The sequence below is a fragment of the Hyperolius riggenbachi genome, chromosome 5 (assembly GCF_040937935.1).
Source record: "Hyperolius riggenbachi isolate aHypRig1 chromosome 5, aHypRig1.pri, whole genome shotgun sequence".
NCBI lineage: Eukaryota > Metazoa > Chordata > Amphibia > Anura > Hyperoliidae > Hyperolius > Hyperolius riggenbachi.
Genome location: NC_090650.1, coordinates 135,181,085 through 135,204,205, shown reverse-complemented (window position 1 = coordinate 135,204,205; position 23,121 = coordinate 135,181,085). Strand labels below are relative to the sequence as shown.

At 46.3% G+C, this 23,121-nt stretch overlaps 1 long non-coding RNA gene across 1 annotated transcript in view; it reads left to right on the top strand.

The window, feature by feature from the left end:
- LOC137517512 (uncharacterized) overlaps nt 1–23,121 on the top strand; it is a 135,636-nt gene that overhangs the window by 20,565 nt on the left and 91,950 nt on the right. Inside the window, exon 2 of the long non-coding RNA XR_011020553.1 lies at nt 15,385–15,469. This is a non-coding gene — a long non-coding RNA (uncharacterized lncRNA). The remainder of the gene's footprint in view (nt 1–15,384; nt 15,470–23,121) is intronic.

Below are 23,121 nucleotides of genomic sequence, written 5' to 3'. Positions count from 1 at the left end.
TTTGCCATAACGACTTCCTGTGGCAATGCATTCCACATCTTAATCACTCTTACTGTAAAGAACCCTTTCCTAAATAAATGGCTAAAACGTTTTTCCTCCATGCGCAGATCATGTCCTCTAGTCCTTTGAGAAGGCCTAGGGACAAAAAGCTCATCCGCCAAGCTATTATATTGCCCTCTGATGTATTTATACATGTTAATTAGATCTCCTCTAAGGCGTCTTTTGGCCCTGGCCCTGTAACATGCATAGTGCAGACATGCAAACACATTCATTGCATCAAACCTATCAATGGATTAGGAGCACACATCCTAACTTCCTCTCCTGGGAAAGACAGTGCATCTTACCAATCGCACAAGGGAGCTAATGTTATGTGTCCATGTGCACAATGCGCATACACCAGCATAAGCTGTCTGCATGCTGACAAACATACAGGGGAAGGGGGAGTGCACCGAATTGGACCCTAGCCACAGGGGTCAATGATAAGAATAAACATACATATATCCAGGCACATCGCCTCTAGTTAGGACATTAAATAAATTATTAGGGAAAGGGAGGTGCTGAAGGGGGTGTGGCTAGAAAACAGCAAAAATCTATTAACCCTTCGCACACTCACATGCAAATGTTCACACAATTGCATTCACAGATTCACTCATCCAGGCACAACTGTTATCCCTACAGCTAAATTAAAAGCCAGGGTTTTAGTTCACAGAAGAATGCATTCTTATGCTTAATCACCTATACTGCGCAGAAGTACCCAGGTAAACATAGGTGTCCTAACTCTGGCCCTGTAACATGCATAGTGCAGACATGCAAACACATTCATTGCATCAAACCTATCAATGGATTAGGAGCACACATCCTAACTTCCTCTCCTGGGAAAGACAGTGCATCTTACCAATCGCACAAGGGAGCTAATGTTATGTGTCCATGTGCACAATGCGCATACACCAGCATAAGCTGTCTGCATGCTGACAAACATACAGGGGAAGGGGGAGTGCACCGAATTGGACCCTAGCCACAGGGGTCAATGATAAGAATAAACATACATATATCCAGGCACATCGCCTCTAGTTAGGACATTAAATAAATTATTAGGGAAAGGGAGGTGCTGAAGGGGGTGTGGCTAGAAAACAGCAAAAATCTATTAACCCTTCGCACACTCACATGCAAATGTTCACACAATTGCATTCACAGATTCACTCATCCAGGCACAACTGTTATCCCTACAGCTAAATTAAAAGCCAGGGTTTTAGTTCACAGAAGAATGCATTCTTATGCTTAATCACCTATACTGCGCAGAAGTACCCAGGTAAACATAGGTGTCCTAACTCTGGCCCTGTAACATGCATAGTGCAGACATGCAAACACATTCATTGCATCAAACCTATCAATGGATTAGGAGCACACATCCTAACTTCCTCTCCTGGGAAAGACAGTGCATCTTACCAATCGCACAAGGGAGCTAATGTTATGTGTCCATGTGCACAATGCGCATACACCAGCATAAGCTGTCTGCATGCTGACAAACATACAGGGGAAGGGGGAGTGCACCGAATTGGACCCTAGCCACAGGGGTCAATGATAAGAATAAACATACATATATCCAGGCACATCGCCTCTAGTTAGGACATTAAATAAATTATTAGGGAAAGGGAGGTGCTGAAGGGGGTGTGGCTAGAAAACAGCAAAAATCTATTAACCCTTCGCACACTCACATGCAAATGTTCACACAATTGCATTCACAGATTCACTCATCCAGGCACAACTGTTATCCCTACAGCTAAATTAAAAGCCAGGGTTTTAGTTCACAGAAGAATGCATTCTTATGCTTAATCACCTATACTGCGCAGAAGTACCCAGGTAAACATAGGTGTCCTAACTCTGGCCCTGTAACATGCATAGTGCAGACATGCAAACACATTCATTGCATCAAACCTATCAATGGATTAGGAGCACACATCCTAACTTCCTCTCCTGGGAAAGACAGTGCATCTTACCAATCGCACAAGGGAGCTAATGTTATGTGTCCATGTGCACAATGCGCATACACCAGCATAAGCTGTCTGCATGCTGACAAACATACAGGGGAAGGGGGAGTGCACCGAATTGGACCCTAGCCACAGGGGTCAATGATAAGAATAAACATACATATATCCAGGCACATCGCCTCTAGTTAGGACATTAAATAAATTATTAGGGAAAGGGAGGTGCTGAAGGGGGTGTGGCTAGAAAACAGCAAAAATCTATTAACCCTTCGCACACTCACATGCAAATGTTCACACAATTGCATTCACAGATTCACTCATCCAGGCACAACTGTTATCCCTACAGCTAAATTAAAAGCCAGGGTTTTAGTTCACAGAAGAATGCATTCTTATGCTTAATCACCTATACTGCGCAGAAGTACCCAGGTAAACATAGGTGTCCTAACTCTGGCCCTGTAACATGCATAGTGCAGACATGCAAACACATTCATTGCATCAAACCTATCAATGGATTAGGAGCACACATCCTAACTTCCTCTCCTGGGAAAGACAGTGCATCTTACCAATCGCACAAGGGAGCTAATGTTATGTGTCCATGTGCACAATGCGCATACACCAGCATAAGCTGTCTGCATGCTGACAAACATACAGGGGAAGGGGGAGTGCACCGAATTGGACCCTAGCCACAGGGGTCAATGATAAGAATAAACATACATATATCCAGGCACATCGCCTCTAGTTAGGACATTAAATAAATTATTAGGGAAAGGGAGGTGCTGAAGGGGGTGTGGCTAGAAAACAGCAAAAATCTATTAACCCTTCGCACACTCACATGCAAATGTTCACACAATTGCATTCACAGATTCACTCATCCAGGCACAACTGTTATCCCTACAGCTAAATTAAAAGCCAGGGTTTTAGTTCACAGAAGAATGCATTCTTATGCTTAATCACCTATACTGCGCAGAAGTACCCAGGTAAACATAGGTGTCCTAACTCTGGCCCTGTAACATGCATAGTGCAGACATGCAAACACATTCATTGCATCAAACCTATCAATGGATTAGGAGCACACATCCTAACTTCCTCTCCTGGGAAAGACAGTGCATCTTACCAATCGCACAAGGGAGCTAATGTTATGTGTCCATGTGCACAATGCGCATACACCAGCATAAGCTGTCTGCATGCTGACAAACATACAGGGGAAGGGGGAGTGCACCGAATTGGACCCTAGCCACAGGGGTCAATGATAAGAATAAACATACATATATCCAGGCACATCGCCTCTAGTTAGGACATTAAATAAATTATTAGGGAAAGGGAGGTGCTGAAGGGGGTGTGGCTAGAAAACAGCAAAAATCTATTAACCCTTCGCACACTCACATGCAAATGTTCACACAATTGCATTCACAGATTCACTCATCCAGGCACAACTGTTATCCCTACAGCTAAATTAAAAGCCAGGGTTTTAGTTCACAGAAGAATGCATTCTTATGCTTAATCACCTATACTGCGCAGAAGTACCCAGGTAAACATAGGTGTCCTAACTCTGGCCCTGTAACATGCATAGTGCAGACATGCAAACACATTCATTGCATCAAACCTATCAATGGATTAGGAGCACACATCCTAACTTCCTCTCCTGGGAAAGACAGTGCATCTTACCAATCGCACAAGGGAGCTAATGTTATGTGTCCATGTGCACAATGCGCATACACCAGCATAAGCTGTCTGCATGCTGACAAACATACAGGGGAAGGGGGAGTGCACCGAATTGGACCCTAGCCACAGGGGTCAATGATAAGAATAAACATACATATATCCAGGCACATCGCCTCTAGTTAGGACATTAAATAAATTATTAGGGAAAGGGAGGTGCTGAAGGGGGTGTGGCTAGAAAACAGCAAAAATCTATTAACCCTTCGCACACTCACATGCAAATGTTCACACAATTGCATTCACAGATTCACTCATCCAGGCACAACTGTTATCCCTACAGCTAAATTAAAAGCCAGGGTTTTAGTTCACAGAAGAATGCATTCTTATGCTTAATCACCTATACTGCGCAGAAGTACCCAGGTAAACATAGGTGTCCTAACTCTGGCCCTGTAACATGCATAGTGCAGACATGCAAACACATTCATTGCATCAAACCTATCAATGGATTAGGAGCACACATCCTAACTTCCTCTCCTGGGAAAGACAGTGCATCTTACCAATCGCACAAGGGAGCTAATGTTATGTGTCCATGTGCACAATGCGCATACACCAGCATAAGCTGTCTGCATGCTGACAAACATACAGGGGAAGGGGGAGTGCACCGAATTGGACCCTAGCCACAGGGGTCAATGATAAGAATAAACATACATATATCCAGGCACATCGCCTCTAGTTAGGACATTAAATAAATTATTAGGGAAAGGGAGGTGCTGAAGGGGGTGTGGCTAGAAAACAGCAAAAATCTATTAACCCTTCGCACACTCACATGCAAATGTTCACACAATTGCATTCACAGATTCACTCATCCAGGCACAACTGTTATCCCTACAGCTAAATTAAAAGCCAGGGTTTTAGTTCACAGAAGAATGCATTCTTATGCTTAATCACCTATACTGCGCAGAAGTACCCAGGTAAACATAGGTGTCCTAACTCTGGCCCTGTAACATGCATAGTGCAGACATGCAAACACATTCATTGCATCAAACCTATCAATGGATTAGGAGCACACATCCTAACTTCCTCTCCTGGGAAAGACAGTGCATCTTACCAATCGCACAAGGGAGCTAATGTTATGTGTCCATGTGCACAATGCGCATACACCAGCATAAGCTGTCTGCATGCTGACAAACATACAGGGGAAGGGGGAGTGCACCGAATTGGACCCTAGCCACAGGGGTCAATGATAAGAATAAACATACATATATCCAGGCACATCGCCTCTAGTTAGGACATTAAATAAATTATTAGGGAAAGGGAGGTGCTGAAGGGGGTGTGGCTAGAAAACAGCAAAAATCTATTAACCCTTCGCACACTCACATGCAAATGTTCACACAATTGCATTCACAGATTCACTCATCCAGGCACAACTGTTATCCCTACAGCTAAATTAAAAGCCAGGGTTTTAGTTCACAGAAGAATGCATTCTTATGCTTAATCACCTATACTGCGCAGAAGTACCCAGGTAAACATAGGTGTCCTAACTCTGGCCCTGTAACATGCATAGTGCAGACATGCAAACACATTCATTGCATCAAACCTATCAATGGATTAGGAGCACACATCCTAACTTCCTCTCCTGGGAAAGACAGTGCATCTTACCAATCGCACAAGGGAGCTAATGTTATGTGTCCATGTGCACAATGCGCATACACCAGCATAAGCTGTCTGCATGCTGACAAACATACAGGGGAAGGGGGAGTGCACCGAATTGGACCCTAGCCACAGGGGTCAATGATAAGAATAAACATACATATATCCAGGCACATCGCCTCTAGTTAGGACATTAAATAAATTATTAGGGAAAGGGAGGTGCTGAAGGGGGTGTGGCTAGAAAACAGCAAAAATCTATTAACCCTTCGCACACTCACATGCAAATGTTCACACAATTGCATTCACAGATTCACTCATCCAGGCACAACTGTTATCCCTACAGCTAAATTAAAAGCCAGGGTTTTAGTTCACAGAAGAATGCATTCTTATGCTTAATCACCTATACTGCGCAGAAGTACCCAGGTAAACATAGGTGTCCTAACTCTGGCCCTGTAACATGCATAGTGCAGACATGCAAACACATTCATTGCATCAAACCTATCAATGGATTAGGAGCACACATCCTAACTTCCTCTCCTGGGAAAGACAGTGCATCTTACCAATCGCACAAGGGAGCTAATGTTATGTGTCCATGTGCACAATGCGCATACACCAGCATAAGCTGTCTGCATGCTGACAAACATACAGGGGAAGGGGGAGTGCACCGAATTGGACCCTAGCCACAGGGGTCAATGATAAGAATAAACATACATATATCCAGGCACATCGCCTCTAGTTAGGACATTAAATAAATTATTAGGGAAAGGGAGGTGCTGAAGGGGGTGTGGCTAGAAAACAGCAAAAATCTATTAACCCTTCGCACACTCACATGCAAATGTTCACACAATTGCATTCACAGATTCACTCATCCAGGCACAACTGTTATCCCTACAGCTAAATTAAAAGCCAGGGTTTTAGTTCACAGAAGAATGCATTCTTATGCTTAATCACCTATACTGCGCAGAAGTACCCAGGTAAACATAGGTGTCCTAACTCTGGCCCTGTAACATGCATAGTGCAGACATGCAAACACATTCATTGCATCAAACCTATCAATGGATTAGGAGCACACATCCTAACTTCCTCTCCTGGGAAAGACAGTGCATCTTACCAATCGCACAAGGGAGCTAATGTTATGTGTCCATGTGCACAATGCGCATACACCAGCATAAGCTGTCTGCATGCTGACAAACATACAGGGGAAGGGGGAGTGCACCGAATTGGACCCTAGCCACAGGGGTCAATGATAAGAATAAACATACATATATCCAGGCACATCGCCTCTAGTTAGGACATTAAATAAATTATTAGAGGAAGTTAGGATGTGTGCTCCTAATCCATTGATAGGTTTGATGCAATGAATGTGTTTGCATGTCTGCACTATGCATGTTACAGGGCCAGAGTTAGGACACCTATGTTTACCTGGGTACTTCTGCGCAGTATAGGTGATTAAGCATAAGAATGCATTCTTCTGTGAACTAAAATCCTGGCTTTTAATTTAGCTGTAGGGATAACAGTTGTGCCTGGATGAGTGAATCTGTGAATGCAATTGTGTGAACATTTGCATGTGAGTGTGCGAAGGGTTAATAGATTTTTGCTGTTTTCTAGCCACACCCCCTTCAGCACCTCCCTTTCCCTAATAATTTATTTAATGTCCTAACTAGAGGCGATGTGCCTGGATATATGTATGTTTATTCTTATCATTGACCCCTGTGGCTAGGGTCCAATTCGGTGCACTCCCCCTTCCCCTGTATGTTTGTCAGCATGCAGACAGCTTATGCTGGTGTATGCGCATTGTGCACATGGACACATAACATTAGCTCCCTTGTGCGATTGGTAAGATGCACTGTCTTTCCCAGGAGAGGAAGTTAGGATGTGTGCTCCTAATCCATTGATAGGTTTGATGCAATGAATGTGTTTGCATGTCTGCACTATGCATGTTACAGGGCCAGAGTTAGGACACCTATGTTTACCTGGGTACTTCTGCGCAGTATAGGTGATTAAGCATAAGAATGCATTCTTCTGTGAACTAAAACCCTGGCTTTTAATTTAGCTGTAGGGATAACAGTTGTGCCTGGATGAGTGAATCTGTGAATGCAATTGTGTGAACATTTGCATGTGAGTGTGCGAAGGGTTAATAGATTTTTGCTGTTTTCTAGCCACACCCCCTTCAGCACCTCCCTTTCCCTAATAATTTATTTAATGTCCTAACTAGAGGCGATGTGCCTGGATATATGTATGTTTATTCTTATCATTGACCCCTGTGGCTAGGGTCCAATTCGGTGCACTCCCCCTTCCCCTGTATGTTTGTCAGCATGCAGACAGCTTATGCTGGTGTATGCGCATTGTGCACATGGACACATAACATTAGCTCCCTTGTGCGATTGGTAAGATGCACTGTCTTTCCCAGGAGAGGAAGTTAGGATGTGTGCTCCTAATCCATTGATAGGTTTGATGCAATGAATGTGTTTGCATGTCTGCACTATGCATGTTACAGGGCCAGAGTTAGGACACCTATGTTTACCTGGGTACTTCTGCGCAGTATAGGTGATTAAGCATAAGAATGCATTCTTCTGTGAACTAAAACCCTGGCTTTTAATTTAGCTGTAGGGATAACAGTTGTGCCTGGATGAGTGAATCTGTGAATGCAATTGTGTGAACATTTGCATGTGAGTGTGCGAAGGGTTAATAGATTTTTAGGCAGGAGGGGACCTTGCCTTCCGTCAGGGATCTATTGAATTGGGAGGTGAGCATGGGGGCCAGTTGGTCCGCGCAGGTTCTCAGGCAAGTTGGTGACACACCGTCCGGGCCGGCTGCTTTCCTAGCATTGAGTCTGCAGAGGTGACGGAGAACATCGGGTTCACGGACCGCTACTGGCACTAGGTCGGCGCGGGCCTTCGGAGGGGGCTTTGTCGAAGGTGCTGGGTCAGAAGGCTGCGTGGAATTGTGCTCGAACCTACAGTAGAACTTATTTAGTTCCTCTGCCAGTGTGGTGCTGGGGGTCGTAAGCTGAGGGGATGGTTTGAAGTTCGTGGCTGCTCTGAGGCCTTTCCACACCTCACGTGGGTTGTTTGACTGGAGGCAGTGCCCCAGCTTGTCAGAGTAGGCCCTTTTTGCAGCACGCAGTTCATGATTGAGGGTGTTCTTTGCCTCCCTAAACTCATCTGGGGTACCGTGTTTGTGCGCTGTCTCCTTGATCTTTCGGAGGTGGCGCAGCTTACTATTGAACCACAGCTTGTTATTTGGGAATATCTTGAAGGACTTTGATGGAACGCACATCTCCTCGCAAAAGCCGATGTAGGAGGTGATGTTCTCTGCCCATTCCTCCAGGGAGGGTGCATCTAGGACTGACCAGTCGGTGCAGTCGAAGCAGGCCTGTAGTTCCAACTTTGCCTTGGCCGTCCACCTTTTGACAGACTTCACAGCAGGCTTTGTAGTTTCAAGTTGCCTTCTGTAGGTGGGGATCAGGTGGATTAGGCTGTGGTCAAAGTTCCCCAGTGCTGCACCTTGAGTGGCCTGGTATGCGTTCTTGAGGGCCGTGTAACAATGATCCAGGGTGTTGCGTTTCCTGGTGGGGCAGGAGATGTGTTGCTTGTAGCGGGGCATCTCCTGTCGCAGATTTGCGCTGTTGAAGTCTCCGAGGATGACGAAGAAAGCCTCCGGGTAGGCAGTTTCCCACTTGAGGATGCTGTCGCTGAGTACACTCAGGGCATTCTTAGTATTTGCATCGGGGGGAATGTAGACCCCAATGAGAACGATGGAGGTGAACTCCCTGGGGGAATACTGTGGCCTGCAGTTGATGGCTATGAGCTCCACATCAGGGGAACAGGTTTTACTGAGGATGGTGGTGTCGGCGCACCAGGTGGTGTTAACGTAGAAGCATATGCCGCCTCCTCTTTTCTTCCCGGAAAGTGTTTGGTCACGGACTGCGCGAAGGAGCTCGTAGCCTGGGACAGCGATGGAGTTGTCAGGAACACAGTCGTTCAACCAGGTCTCAGTAAAGCAAAGAACCGGGGTGCAGCTGCTGATCGAGGGCTTGTTGCCAAGCAGTAGGAGCAGTTCGTCGACCTTGTTAGGGAGTGAGCACACGTTCCCCAGCAGGATAGAAGGGATGGGAGAGCGTAGGCCTTTCCTCTTGAGTCTCACGCGGACTCCCGCTCTTCTCCCTCTGTGGCGCCATTTGCTGTGGGGGAGTTCAGTGGCGCTGACCAGGTGTATGATGTGGGCGCTGACTACCTTCCACAGGGGAGAGTCTGAAGGGGGGTGCCTGGCAAGGGAGGGATCCTTGGTGAGGGGGTCCCATTTTAGGAGCTCCACTCTGGACAGCATGGCCATGTGCAGCTTTTACCGGGGAGGTGCTAGCTAAGCCTGAGAGCTATGGCTGGGAGAACATGATGCAAAATACAGCCCAGGGGTGCCCCAGAAGACATGTGACCAAAACCAGACAGGGGTGCCCCGAACAAATCCAACTATACAGGGATACAGTTCTAATGCAGTTCAGATCGGTTAAGCACAGCACAGGAATACAGTTCTAATGCAGTTCAGCACAGCACAACACAGGGGTACAGATCTAAGCAGTTCAGCACAGCACAGGGATGCCCCCATGGAACAGCAGTTCGGCTGGGGTAGCAAGGTAGAGCTGGGATGAGCAGGTAAAAGCAGAACAGTCCGACAGCACAGGGGTGCCTAAGATGCAGTGCAGCACAGGGACACAAGTTCAGAGCAGTTCAACACAGCGTAGGGACGCACAGGGATGCATTCAGCTGGAGATGAGCAAGCAGTGTATATAATCCTCACCCTGTATCGCAGCGTCCTTTGGTCCTTCGGTTGAGGGTCAGTGGTGATGGAGAAGCAGTGGTGATGACCAGCAGTGGGACCAGGAGAAGTGTGGTGGAGGTCGGGAGGCACAACAGCAGTCCATCGGGCAGTGCAGCACTAGCAGCAGATCAGCCAGCACGTGGTGTGATGAAGCAGGCCTCAGCAGCGATCGACACCTGGAGGAGCAGCGTGGCGGTGAGCACGGCCGCATTTGCGTCCCTCGATACAATATTTTGTGGCCCTCGCTGGCGAAAGCTTCCTTATAGTTCGCTTCAGTGCTCCCAAGTAATCCGCCACATCCCCCCTGCTAAACGAGGGCTGCAGAGAGCCCAAATCGCCCGGGGGCAATCCGCCAGAATTTCCTGGAAGGGGCAGAGCTTTCAGCTTCAGCTCTGCCCCTCCTGACGTCAATCGCCGCATAGATTGCCGCCTCTCCCCGCCCCTCTCTGTGAAGGAAGAGTGAGAGGGGCGGGCAGAGGCGGCGATGCGCCGCGATTGTGAAATTCCTTATGCGGCCCAGCCTCATCCTGACTTTGCCTCCTGCGGCCCCCCAGGTAAATTGAGTTTGAGACCCCTGCTCTAACATGTACAGAAAACAGATGTACCTGTCTTACAGCTCAATGTGAATAGATTTTTACAATACATTAATGGAGAAAGAAGGAATACAGTGTACATCAATTTTAGGATGGAAGTTAAATAAGCTGTACACAGTGAATTATGTTTATGCTGTAGGTTACGTTTTTAATCACATTTCACTTCTGTCATGCTTAGGGCCAAGCGCAGGAAATGCAGTGTTTTATTTTTGTTGTTGTTTTTTTAGATTGATTGAATGTAGTCTAAACCTGCGAGTGTGGCGTTAGTCTGTAGCTCTATAGTCCTCAGTAGAGACAAGTAAAAATTCTCCTATTGTGAAAATTTACTCCAAACCCAGGATGAGGTTTGAATTTAGCTAATCCCAAAGCCTCTAGTAGACAATTGCTTAAAGTGAACCTGAAATCTTGCACAGGACAAAAGGAAAACATACAGAAATTCTCCCTGTATGTATTTAGAGAGTTTAGCCTGTTTAATTCCCCCTCATTTGTGTCTAATCAAAGTTCTAATTTGATCTCTCCCCCGTGTCACATGACTGCCATGGCAGAGATGACAGATAAGCTCATTGGAAAGCACAGGATGTTAACAATATATCTGCTTCCGTGAATCGGGAAGGAGAAACCATGCAGATTTTTTTTAGGATTTGTATCAGCTGTAACAAAGAAATGTTTTTGTTTAAAGGTTATTATGCTGTTGCTTATCTTTTAGAGCAAAGAGGACATTGTGAGTTCAGGTCCGTTTTAAAGGAAGCCTGAGATGGTAGATAGTGCAGCATTTATGCTTACCTGGGGCTTCCTCCAGCCCTATGTGGTTAATTGACTCCCGCGCCATCATCCTTGTCCGCTCTGATATCCCTTGGTCACCCCCGTAGTTTGGACAGTCCTGGCCAATCGTGCTTTTCTGGGCATTCGTGGCCGGTTGCGTGCATTGTATTCTACATGGTAGCGCGATATAGGAACGTTGCAGCCCGGGCCACGCATGCAATGAACATGACTGCAACTGGCCAAAATTACCTAAGGTTTCCGGGGAACAGAGCGAACTGGAGAACTCAACCGCTGCCCAGGACCCTCTTGAATTTTGCATCCACACTCCCCACAGAGCACAAGTGCTAAAGTGGCCTGCTTATTCTCTGCCTCTAATACTTTTAGTCATAGTCCTTCAGGTGGGTGATTCAGAAACTACTGATGCTTGAAAGATCAACAGGATCCCAGGCAACTGGTATTGTTTAAAAGGAAGCAGGGGCGGCGCCAGGGGGGTGCTTGGGGGTGCTCGAGCACCCCCTAGAATTGTCCAAGCACCCCCAAAGCACCTCCTGAAGTGAACTGACTTCAGGCGTCTAAAAGACGCCAAGTCAGTTCACACAGCGGCAGCCCGGAGCAGCAGGCAGGGCTACGGTAAGATGGCCGCCCGAAGCCCTGTTCTGCAGACTTCGAGTCTGCAGTGCATGGCTTCGGGCGGCCATTTTCCCATAGCCCTGCTCTCAGCATGCAGGCAGGAAGTCTCGTGACGTCGGGAAGGAAGAGGATCGTGGGCGCGCGGGCGCTGCGCGCCACAAGGAGGTCGGGACAGGAGGTTGGGACTCGGGAAAGAAGGTCTTATGGCTGTAGGTGAGTAAATGGGTTTTTCTTTTCCTTTTTCAGGTGGTGCTGATTGTGGTAAAAACTGCTGAGGAAGGATTGTGCATATTGGGGTCATATCTGCTACGGATTGTGCATATTTGGGTCATATCTGCTACAGATTGTGCATATTGGGGTCATATCTGCTACGGATTGTGCATTTTGGGGTCATTTCTGCTACCGATTATGCATATTGGGGTCATATCTGCTACGGATTGTGCATATTGGGGTCATATCTGCTACCGATTGTGCATATTGGGGTCATATCTGCTACCGATTGTGCATATTGGGGTCATTTTTGCTACCGATTGTGCATATTGGGGTCATTTCTGCTAACGATTGTGCATATTGGGGTCATTTCTGATACCGATTGTGCATATTGGGGTCATTTCTGCTACCGATTGTGCATATTGGGGTCATTTTTGCTACCGATTGTGCATATTGGGGTCATTTCTGCTACCGATTGTGCATATTGGGGGTAATTTCTGCTACCGATTGTTCATATTAGGGTCATATCTGCTACCGATTGTGCATATTGGGGGTCATTTCTGCTACCGATTGTGCATATTGGGGGTCATTTCTGCTACCGATTGTGCATATTGGGGGTCATTTCTGCTACCGATTGTGCATAATAGGGTCATATCTGCTACCGATTATTCATATTGAGGTCATATCTGCTGCCGATTGTGCATATTGGGGTCATATCTGCTACCCATTGTGCATATTGGGGCCATATCTGCTACAGATTGTGCATATTGGGGTCATATCTGTTACCGATTGTGCATATTGGGGCCATATCTGCTACCGATTGTGCATATTGGGGTCATATCTGCTACCGATTGTGCATATTGGGGGTCATTTCTGCTACCGATTGTTCATATTGGGGTCATATCTGCTACCGATTGTGCATATTGGGGGTCATTTCTGCTACCGATTGTGCATATTGGGGGTCATTTCTGCTACCGATTGTGCATATTGGGGGTCATTTCTGCTACCGATTGTGCATATTGGGGTCATATCTGCTACCGATTATTCATATTGGGGTCATATCTGCTACCGATTGTGCATATTGGGGTCATATCTGCTACCGATTGTGCATATTGGTGCCATATCTGCTACCGATTGTGCATATTGGGGCCATATCTGCTACAGATTGTGCATATTGGGGCCATATCTGTTACCGATTGTGCATATTGGGGCCATATCTGCTACCGATTGTGCATATTGGGGTCATATCTGCTACCGATTGTGCATATTGGGGTCATATCTGCTACCGATTGTGCATATTGGGGGCATATCTGCTACCGATTGTGCATATTGGGATTATTGAACATGTTTTTTGTTCAAATCTGCTCACATTATGTGTATTTTCTTGAGAAAACCTGCACAATTATGTGAATTTTCTGGGGAAAGGGTCACCAAAACTTGGGCCCTCTGTCTTTGCGTTGCACTTTTAAAGGGAACCCAAGGTGAGAATAATATTGAGGCTGCCATATTTATCTCCTTTTAAGTAATACCAGCTGCCTGGCTGCCGTGTTGGTCCTCTGCCTCTAATTCTTTCAACCATAGACCCTGAACAAGCATGCAGCAGGTCAGGGGTTTCTGACAATATTGTGAGAACTGACAAGATTAGCTGCATGCTTGTTTCTGGTGTAATTCAGTTCACTACTACAGCCAAATAGATCAGCAGGGCTGCCAGGCAACTAGAATTGTTTAAAGAGACTCTGTAACTTTAAAAAGATCCCCTGGGGGGTACTCACCTCGGGTGGGGGAAGCCTCCGGATCCTAATGAGGCTTCCCACGCCGTCCTGCGTCCCACGGGGGTCTCGCTGCAGCCCTCTGAACAGCCGGCGACAGGCCCGACTGTAATTTCAATATTTACCTTTGCTGGCTCCAGTGGGGGCGCTGTGGCTGCATTCGGCTCGGAAATGGACAGGAGACTTGCGCCTGCGCAGTAGAGCGGACCCGACGGCGATCGGGTATTTCCGCCTACTTCGGAGCCAACAGCCGTCAGAGCGCCTGCGCAGGAGCCAGGAAGGTAAATATTACGTCACGGCTGTATGGAGGGCTGCAGCGAGACCCCCGAGGGACGCAGGACGGCGTGGCAAGCCTCATTAGGATCCGGAGGCTTCCCCTACCCGAGGTGAGTACCCCCCAGGGGACGTTTTGCCGTTACAGTTCCTCTTTAAAAGGAAATAAATATGGCAGCCTCCATATCACTCTTACCCTGGGTTCACTTCAAATTACAGTTAGCCCCGCCCTCATCCGGTCATGACCACGCCCATTTTTTCGTAGCCACACCCATTTTTTGCCGGACGTCAGCTCCCCCGGAAATTGGTCCAGCACCTGCATAGCACCCCCTAAAAAAATTCCTGGAGCCGCCACTGAAAGGAAGTAAATATGTCAGCCTCCATATCGCTCTCACTGCAGTTGTACTTTACTTTAATCAACTGCCCTCTGCTGACTTTACAGTAGGTTCAATTTCTTGCACTGCCTAGGTTAAGATAACTGCATGTTAGGATATCTGTCTAAAACTTTAAATAACCCTTGAAAATAAGTGTAACTCAAGCTAAATTTACACTGACCCTAATACTGACTTATACTGAACTAATCCATAAAAAGTACCCGAGGGGGGAAAAGAAGCACCTGAGGGGGAAAAAGGCTTTACCCAGGCAAGATCAGGCCAAGTTTTAAGCATTTCCAAAATGTCAGTATGGCATTCATTAACCAGGATCAGATTTTGTACGGCCCACATAGTCCAAGACCTGGGGTGGCTTTTGTACAAGGGCCAGTCAGACATAGAAGAGGAGGGACTACCTATATTTAAAATTGTAGCGCAACACATGGAAGAGGGAAGCTGCTACCCAAGAGAGCTTTACATGAAAGAGGGGGGCTGCTGTGCATGGATGTTACACATGGAAGGGGAGTCACAAGAAAGTGGGCTAAGGTGCAGAAAAATTGTAAATCTGGCCTTGTCCTCAACATTACTTTAGTGATCTGTGACTATTGCTGTGTTTCTACTTGTTGACCCATTTTATCTGACTGTACATTTTCCTCTAGTTTAGTTGCCACAGCTGACCTTCAACGTAGAAGTAATCATACTGAGATTTTAAGCCTGTCAACATCTCTGAAGAAAATGCCACTATACTGGTATGACAGTTTTTGTGGTTTGATACCCTTTTATATTTGCCATAAAAGCATCTTAAAGAGGAACTCCAGTGAAAATAATGCAATAAAAATTGCTTCATTTTTACAATAATTATGTATAAATGATTTAGTCAGTGTTTGCTCATTGTAAAATCTTTCCTCTCCCCGATTTACATTCTGACATTTATTGCATGGTGACATTTTTACTGTGGGCAGGTTATGTAGCTGCTGCTAGCTGTTTTGGCTGTTAGAGACAGCTGTAAACAGCTAATTCCTGTCTGTGAACCTTGTTACATTGTAACAAACTGCCAAAAGTACCGCGGTCCCAGAGCTTCTTGTGGGAAGGGTTTCAGCACAAAATCAGTCTTACAGCGCCCCCTGATGGTCGGTTTGTGAAAAGCAATATATTTCTCATGTAAAAGGGGGTATCAGCTACTGATTGGGATAAAGTTCAATTCTTGGTTGGAGTTTCTCTTTAAAGTTCAATTAAAATAGCTAAGCTCAAATGCACACATCCCACTTGCCACACATAGTGGTATTACTTTAACCTTTTCGAGACCGGCCACCTAAGGAACAGGCATTTTGCGCGGGAAGGGGGTGCGCGCGTTTGGGGGGGTCAGGCGGCCGGATCCCGTCTGTGGCTGCCTGGATTTGTGTCCCCCCATGGTGGCCTGGGCCCCCCCTTCAGCCAGCAGCCTTCACTTACCTTCCAGGCTCCAGCGATGAGCCGCACGGAACCCTCTTCTCAAGCCGGCATCTCCGTTCTGTCTGACGATCAGTTCCAGGTCGCGGCTTGATGATGTCATCAAGCCGGGACCCGGCGCTGACGTCAGACGGAGCGGAGATGCCGGCCAGAGCGGAGGGGGGCGCCGATCGTCGCTGGAACGGCAGGGAGGTGAGTGGATCCTCTTTTTTCCCCCCCTGCCGCCGCAGCTGTCAAACTGATCACTACGATCCGACGGCGATCATAGTGATCATGTGATCAGCAGCCATACGCGATGGCTGCTGATCACTCGGGGGAGATGTCGGCTGTCACCCTCCGGGTGCGCACGATTGCGTCGGGAGCGGAAACTGCGGGCCGGCGTAGATCCTACGCCGCATCAGGCTAGAACAGCCACAAGTGCGGCGTAGGATCTCATAGAGGCGGTCCCGAAAAGGATAAAGATGGCCACTAATGATCCAATCCTTTTCATCCAATTTTACCAAATCTATGTAGTATAAGGGTAAATTGAGTGAATATATTGAATGGATAATTAAGGCAGTTCTCTTATATTACATAGAAATGGTAAGATTGCATGACAAAGGTTGGATCATAAGTGGGAACCGAAGCAAGTAAAATGATTTAAAATAAACACATGACGTAGCTGCAAATGAATATTACATACTAACCTCACCACCAGTTCCTCTCAGAAGCTCACTATTTTCTTCTTACAGTGATCTCTTACCAGTTGCTGTCAGTTATATACTGTATCAGCAGCTGTCAGTTACAACTGAATGTGCAAGGTAATGTCCATGTTTCCCTATGGCTCAAGTGGGTGATATTACAGTTTAAAAGTGTGCTGACCAGGAAGCTGTTATGGGGTAATGGCCATTTTTAAAATGGAGGACAGATATTTCCATTGATCACATTGGACAAACAGGACACAGGGGAGGAGAAAGAGATTGAGAAGTAGACTACACAGGATGTAAGTATGACCTGTGTATGGTTATTTTGACTTTTCATTTTCAGTTCAGGTTCTCTTTAAGGGGAGCAGTCACTGCAACGGAAGGAGGGCCTAAAGCTGTAGGGACCCCCGACTACTTACCGTACCCCCAATACAAACACAGAGACAAGGCACAGAATATTTACATTACTCTTTTCTCCTGGCGGACTCAAAGTACTTAAAGAGAACCTGTACTGAGTCAAAATATTTAAAATAAACACATGAGGTAACTTGTGAACTTGTGTAACAAATGAACATTACATAGTTACCTTGCCATCAGTTCCTCTCAGAAGCTCACCATTTTCTTCTGACAATGATCCCTTCCAGTTCTGACAATATTTTGTCAGATCTGAAATATATCAGTTGCTGTCAGTTATTTATCAGTTGCTGTCAGTTATAGCTGAGAGGACAACTGCTGTGCCAAGTAATGTCTATGTTTCCCTATGGCTCAAGTTGGTGATGTTACAGTTTAACTGGGTGCTGACCAGAAAGCTGTTATGGGTAATGGCCATTGCAACATGGAGCCACAATTGCTTGGTAAAAATGCAATCACACTCCATAGGCGATTGCGATTTGCCTTTTGTGATCCCAATGTTGAACCAGGCCTAAAGGAAACCAGATGGATCCCAATTATTTATCAGGTGGTCATCGTGTTTCCAGACTTTTCACTTGGGGGTGTAAGAGTGGTACCCATGATGACCACCTATTCTCCTTATCTCTCTTCAAAACCGCCATCCCCTATACCTCTCACACTCCCTTCCCCCAACCCGCACTAAGAGTCTACCTTGCCATGGTGGGCCGGCTTACAATCCTATTGCAGTGTTCTCCCCAGAAATTTTTTCCAGCCGGGTGGCATGAAAAAGTAGCCGGGTGGGGCACAACCGGGGGAATGCAGGGAGTACATTTGAAATTGGTTCCGGTAGACTTGGGCGCAGGATACAGCGGTATATGGCTGATCCTGCTTCTTGCACAAGTCCGGGCCGTTTTAATTACTATTCCCCCTTCAGGCCGACATGGATAGTGGGGTAATGAAATAATTCGGCTTAAGCCCAATTATTGTGTTTTTTTAAGCAACTTTGTCTCCGTCTTCTGACGGAGCCGACGTTACTCACTGAGCGCCGCTATAGACTGATTGCCATTATAGTCTATGGCGGCGCTGGCTGCGCCCAAATCTAGCAGCGCTGAAAAGCACTGCTCCGAATGCAGGGCTGACGCAACTCTACTCACAGCATAGGAGGAGGAAACAAGCTGATGTTAGCTGGGTGCTCACCAAAATTAGATGGGTGGAGAATGTGGCCAAAAGAGCCTGGGGAGAACACTGAGCCTCCATATGGCTCTCATTTCAGGCGTGCTTTAAGAAATACACAATCTGTCTTAACCCTCCTGGCGGTTCATTTCTGTCTGGAATTATGAGTCAAAAGCAGTACATTTTTTTCAAGAATTTTAGGCATCCAATTAAGTCCTAACTCACCAAAATATATCAGAATAAAGGCCTGTAAGATATCCTGCATATAAATAAAAGACTGTAACACAAATTTGCTGAAAAAATTAAATTTATCAATAAACTGAAATAATAGCAAAACTGTACAAAGAAGCAGCAGATTATATATACAGTATGTACATGCAGTACTAATACACCTCCCGTGTGTGGTAGATTTTAAAACATGGAACAGCACACAGGGCGACATTACAGTCCGGGCAGTAGAGACGGGTTTCTTTGCGGACTTTCTTACCCTTGCTATCTGTCTTGCTGCAGCAAACAACGCACATCCTAGTTGGAGCAGCTTTTTTTGGAGTGAATGGAATATAGTCTGAAAAGTGGCGGCCAGTGAGGCGCTCAGGGTTGACAGCATATGAAGCATATGATGCACGGCGCCCAATTCGCACATCTGCTGATGAAGTCTGGTACTTCAGACATATGATTTCGCACATTTTCCATATAAAGTCGGAATGTGTTCCTGGCCTGTCACTGCGTTGCTTATACAAAATGAACGCATTCCACAGAGATTGTTCCAGCAGATGCCGAAAAAAAATTTTGTAGTATTTTTTTTGTTGTTTGCGGACTGCGGGGTAGTATGTCATCGCCTGGTCAGCTCGGTCCACCCCACCCATTGTATGGTTGTAGTCCAGGATGACTTGTGGCTTGTCCAGGACTTTCCCTCCTCGCGTTGTGGTGGTGGCAGATGAAGCATCATGGACAGTGCTGAGCGTACACACGTCCTTCTTGTCACGCCAGCGGAGTGCCAACATTTTTCCCTTCTGCCAAGCCACAATGTCCCCAGATTTTAGCTTTTGCTTGGCGAAGGCAGTAGGCATTTCTCGCCGGTTAGGACGAACGGTGCCGTAGGCATCAGTTTTGTTCCTGATGAGTATTTCAAAAAGTTCAGGTGAACTGTAAAAATTATCTGTGATCACACAGTACCCCTTATTCAACAAGGGCTCCACCAAAGATAGCACGGATGAAGTCGCCACCCCGTAGCTGCTGAAAGCAGGGTTAAATTGTGTCCCTTTCCCGGTGTACAGTATGCTGTTCCAGATGTAGCCCGTTGATGCCTCGCATAACATGTAGGACTTCACTCCAAACCGGGCCCTCTTGGACGCGATGTATTGTATCCAGGACAGTCGGCCTTTGTACGCCATCAAGCTTTCATCCACACTTATGTCCCTCTGGGGCACATAAGTGTTGCGGAAGTTTTCCATCACCAGCTGAAAAACTTCCCAGATCTTTTTCAACTTTGGCGCTGGGTGGGTTGACTCATCGAAGGCGGAGTTGTCTGCGAAGTGTAGAAACTTCATGATGAGTCCAAAACTGTACTCCGACATTACCGTGCCAAAGAAGGGGGTAGCGATTATTTTGTTCGTCGACCAGTACCATTTCTGCAGGGGCTTCCCCACCACCCCCTGCAGAATAATTAGTCCAAGGAACAGCCACAAGTCCTCCTTGGTGATAGGCTCCCACATCCTGCTCCTGGAAAAGGGACCTCGTGGAGCAGCAATTTCTTGCGCGGCGTAGCGGTTCGTCTCCACCACGATTTTATCAATAACAGCGTCACTGAAGAACAGCTGCAGGTAGGCCAGGGGGCAGTGATCACATTCAACCTTCAAGCCGGGCTCTCCAGTAAAAGGGAAACGGGGGGGCGGTGGTGGGGCCTGAGTGGTGTTGACTGGGCACCAAACGCGTGCGTCACTAAACTCGCTGGTGATGGAGTCGCTGTCAGAATCAGACGACAGGTTGCCAGGCGCATCACTGTCACTGGAGTCCTCCAGTGACTGCAAATCCGGATGGCTGTCCTCGAACTGCATCAGCGATTCCGCTGTGAGACGCTTCGAGGATGACGCCATAGCAGGTGACAGGAAAAGAGCGTAGTAATCCAGGCAGAGGTCGGTACACAGAAATCCAATAACAGGCAGAATCAGCAGGCGGAAAACGTAGGTCAAAATCCAGGCAGAGGTCGGAACACAGAAATCCAATAACAGGCAGAATCAGCAGGCGAAAAACGTAGGTCAAATCCAGGCAGAGGTCGGTACACAGAAATCCAATAACAGGCAGAATCAGAAGGCAAAAAGGGTAGTCAAAAATCCAGGCAGAGGTCGGTACACAAATCGGTAGGAAGATCAGTGTATACAGCACAGATCACAGCACAGCTCACAGCACAGCTCACAGCACAGCTCACAACCAAATGGCAACAGTGTATTGGATACACATGAATTTGAACACCAGCCTGCTCCCTGAAATATCCCTGTCGATCCAGAGGAAGGCGAAAAAACCCCCACAAGGCATGGTCCAATTAGCCCCAAAAGGGAAAAAAATTCCTTCCCGACTCCAGATGGCAATCAGATAAAATCCCTGGATCAACATCATTAGGCATTACCTAGTAATTGTAGCCATGGATGTCTTTCAACGCAAGGAAAGCATCTAAGCCCCCTTTAAATGCAGGTATAGAGTTTGCCATAACGACTTCCTGTGGCAATGCATTCCACATCTTAATCACTCTAAAGGTGGCCACACACCATACAATTTTTTAAATATCTGTTCAATTTAAGAATTGCAATCAATTTTTCTGACTGATTGTAACATTTCAAAAATCTGACCAATGTACCACACACCTATGTTAAATTTTTTCCTCAATTATGATGATAATGATTGGAAACTCAGAAAAAATTGCTAGGGTGTGTATATTAATAAATTAGCAATCCAACACACACCATACAATCTTTAGTAGAAATTGAAGAGAAATATCTGGCATTCTGGATCGATTTAAATCGAAAAAACGGGAAATCTGATCGGATTTTTCAGTCAAATGAAAAAAAAGCTTTCAATTTTTTCGAGAGATACGATCGTTTTTATCGAATTACTGTAAAATCGGATCATTTTATTGTATCATGTGTGGCCACCTTTACTTTAAAGAGACACTGAAGCGAAAAAAAAATGATGATATTATGATTTGTATGTGTAGTACAGCTAAGAAAAAAAACATTAAGATCAGATACATCAGTCTAATTGTTTCCAGTGCAGGAAGAGTTGAGAAACTCCAGTTGTTATCTCTATGCAAAAAAGCTAATAAGCTCTCCGACCAACTTAGTCATGGAGAGGGCTGTTATCTGACTTTTATTATCTCAACTGTAATTGAACTGTTTACTTTTCCTCTGCTAGAGGAGAGTTCATTACTTCACAGACTGCTCTGTAAGGGCCCGTTCAGATCACAAATGCGGATGGCCATGCGTGCGGAACGCGTGCGGACCGCAACGCGTACGAACGCATGGCCATCCGCGTTTGTGTGCGTTGCGTGGCTGATCCCATCACTGAAAAGTGAATGGGACAGCCACGCGTTTTAGCAAAATCTGCGTGCAGCATGCGTTCCCGGACCGCACAGGTCCGGAACGCATGCAGTGTGAACATCAGACATTGCACTCTATGCTATGTCTGATGTCGTGCGTATCGGCCACCTGCACGCGTTTCCAAAACGCGGCTGGAAACGCGTGCAGTGTGAACGGGCCTAAAGACTCATTTTGAATGCTGAGTGTTGTGTAATCTGGACATATTATAGAGTGATGCAATGTTAGAAAAAACACTATATACCTGAAAATAAAAATATGAGAATATTTTCTTTGCTGCTAATCTTCTAGTAATTATTCATAGTACACAACCAATTCATTATATCATATATTTTTTTTCGCTTCAGTGTCTCTTTAAGGCTGCATTTCCACTTGTGCGGTGCGAATCGCCGCGGCAAAAATTCGCATGCGGGTCTATGCAAAAATTCGCATGCTGGATGACGATGTATGCGAATTTAACCATGGCAGTGCTGGTGTGCTTTTCCATTGTTTCTATGCGAATTTTCATGCGAATTCGCATGAAAATTAGCATACCCAAAACTCATGCAAATTTCCTATTAAATACATTGTATGCGATTCGCATAGCGGTATGCGATATGCTAATTCTGATGGCTCTGCCATGCAAATTTTTTCTGCACAGAAAAACGCAAAGGAATCCTGACAAGTGGAAACAGTCCCATTCACTTGTATTGCTATGCGAATTTGCATGCGAAAAACGCATGCGAATTCGCGATAGTGGAAATGGGCCCTAAGTCTAACTGCTATTGGAGGGAAGGGAGGCGTGCGGGGACCGGCGCTATGGAGAAGGTAGGGGAGCAGCGAGAGTGACACATCAAGAGGTAAACAGCCGGCTGCGACATGCTGTGTGTCGCTAGCTCGGCATGTGATTTATGGGGGGCAAGCAGAGTGCACGGGGGCCTGTGGGGGGAAATGTAAAGCAACAAAGGCTGGTAAGGATATGCAGGCCCGGGCCTCTGTGTGCTGATTAGAGTTGGGCCGAACCTCCGATTTTAGGTTCGCGAACCGGGTTCGCGAACTTTCGCGGGACGTTCGGTTCGCGTTAAAGTTCGCGAACCGCAATAGACTTCAATGGGGATGCGAACTTTGAAAAAAAAA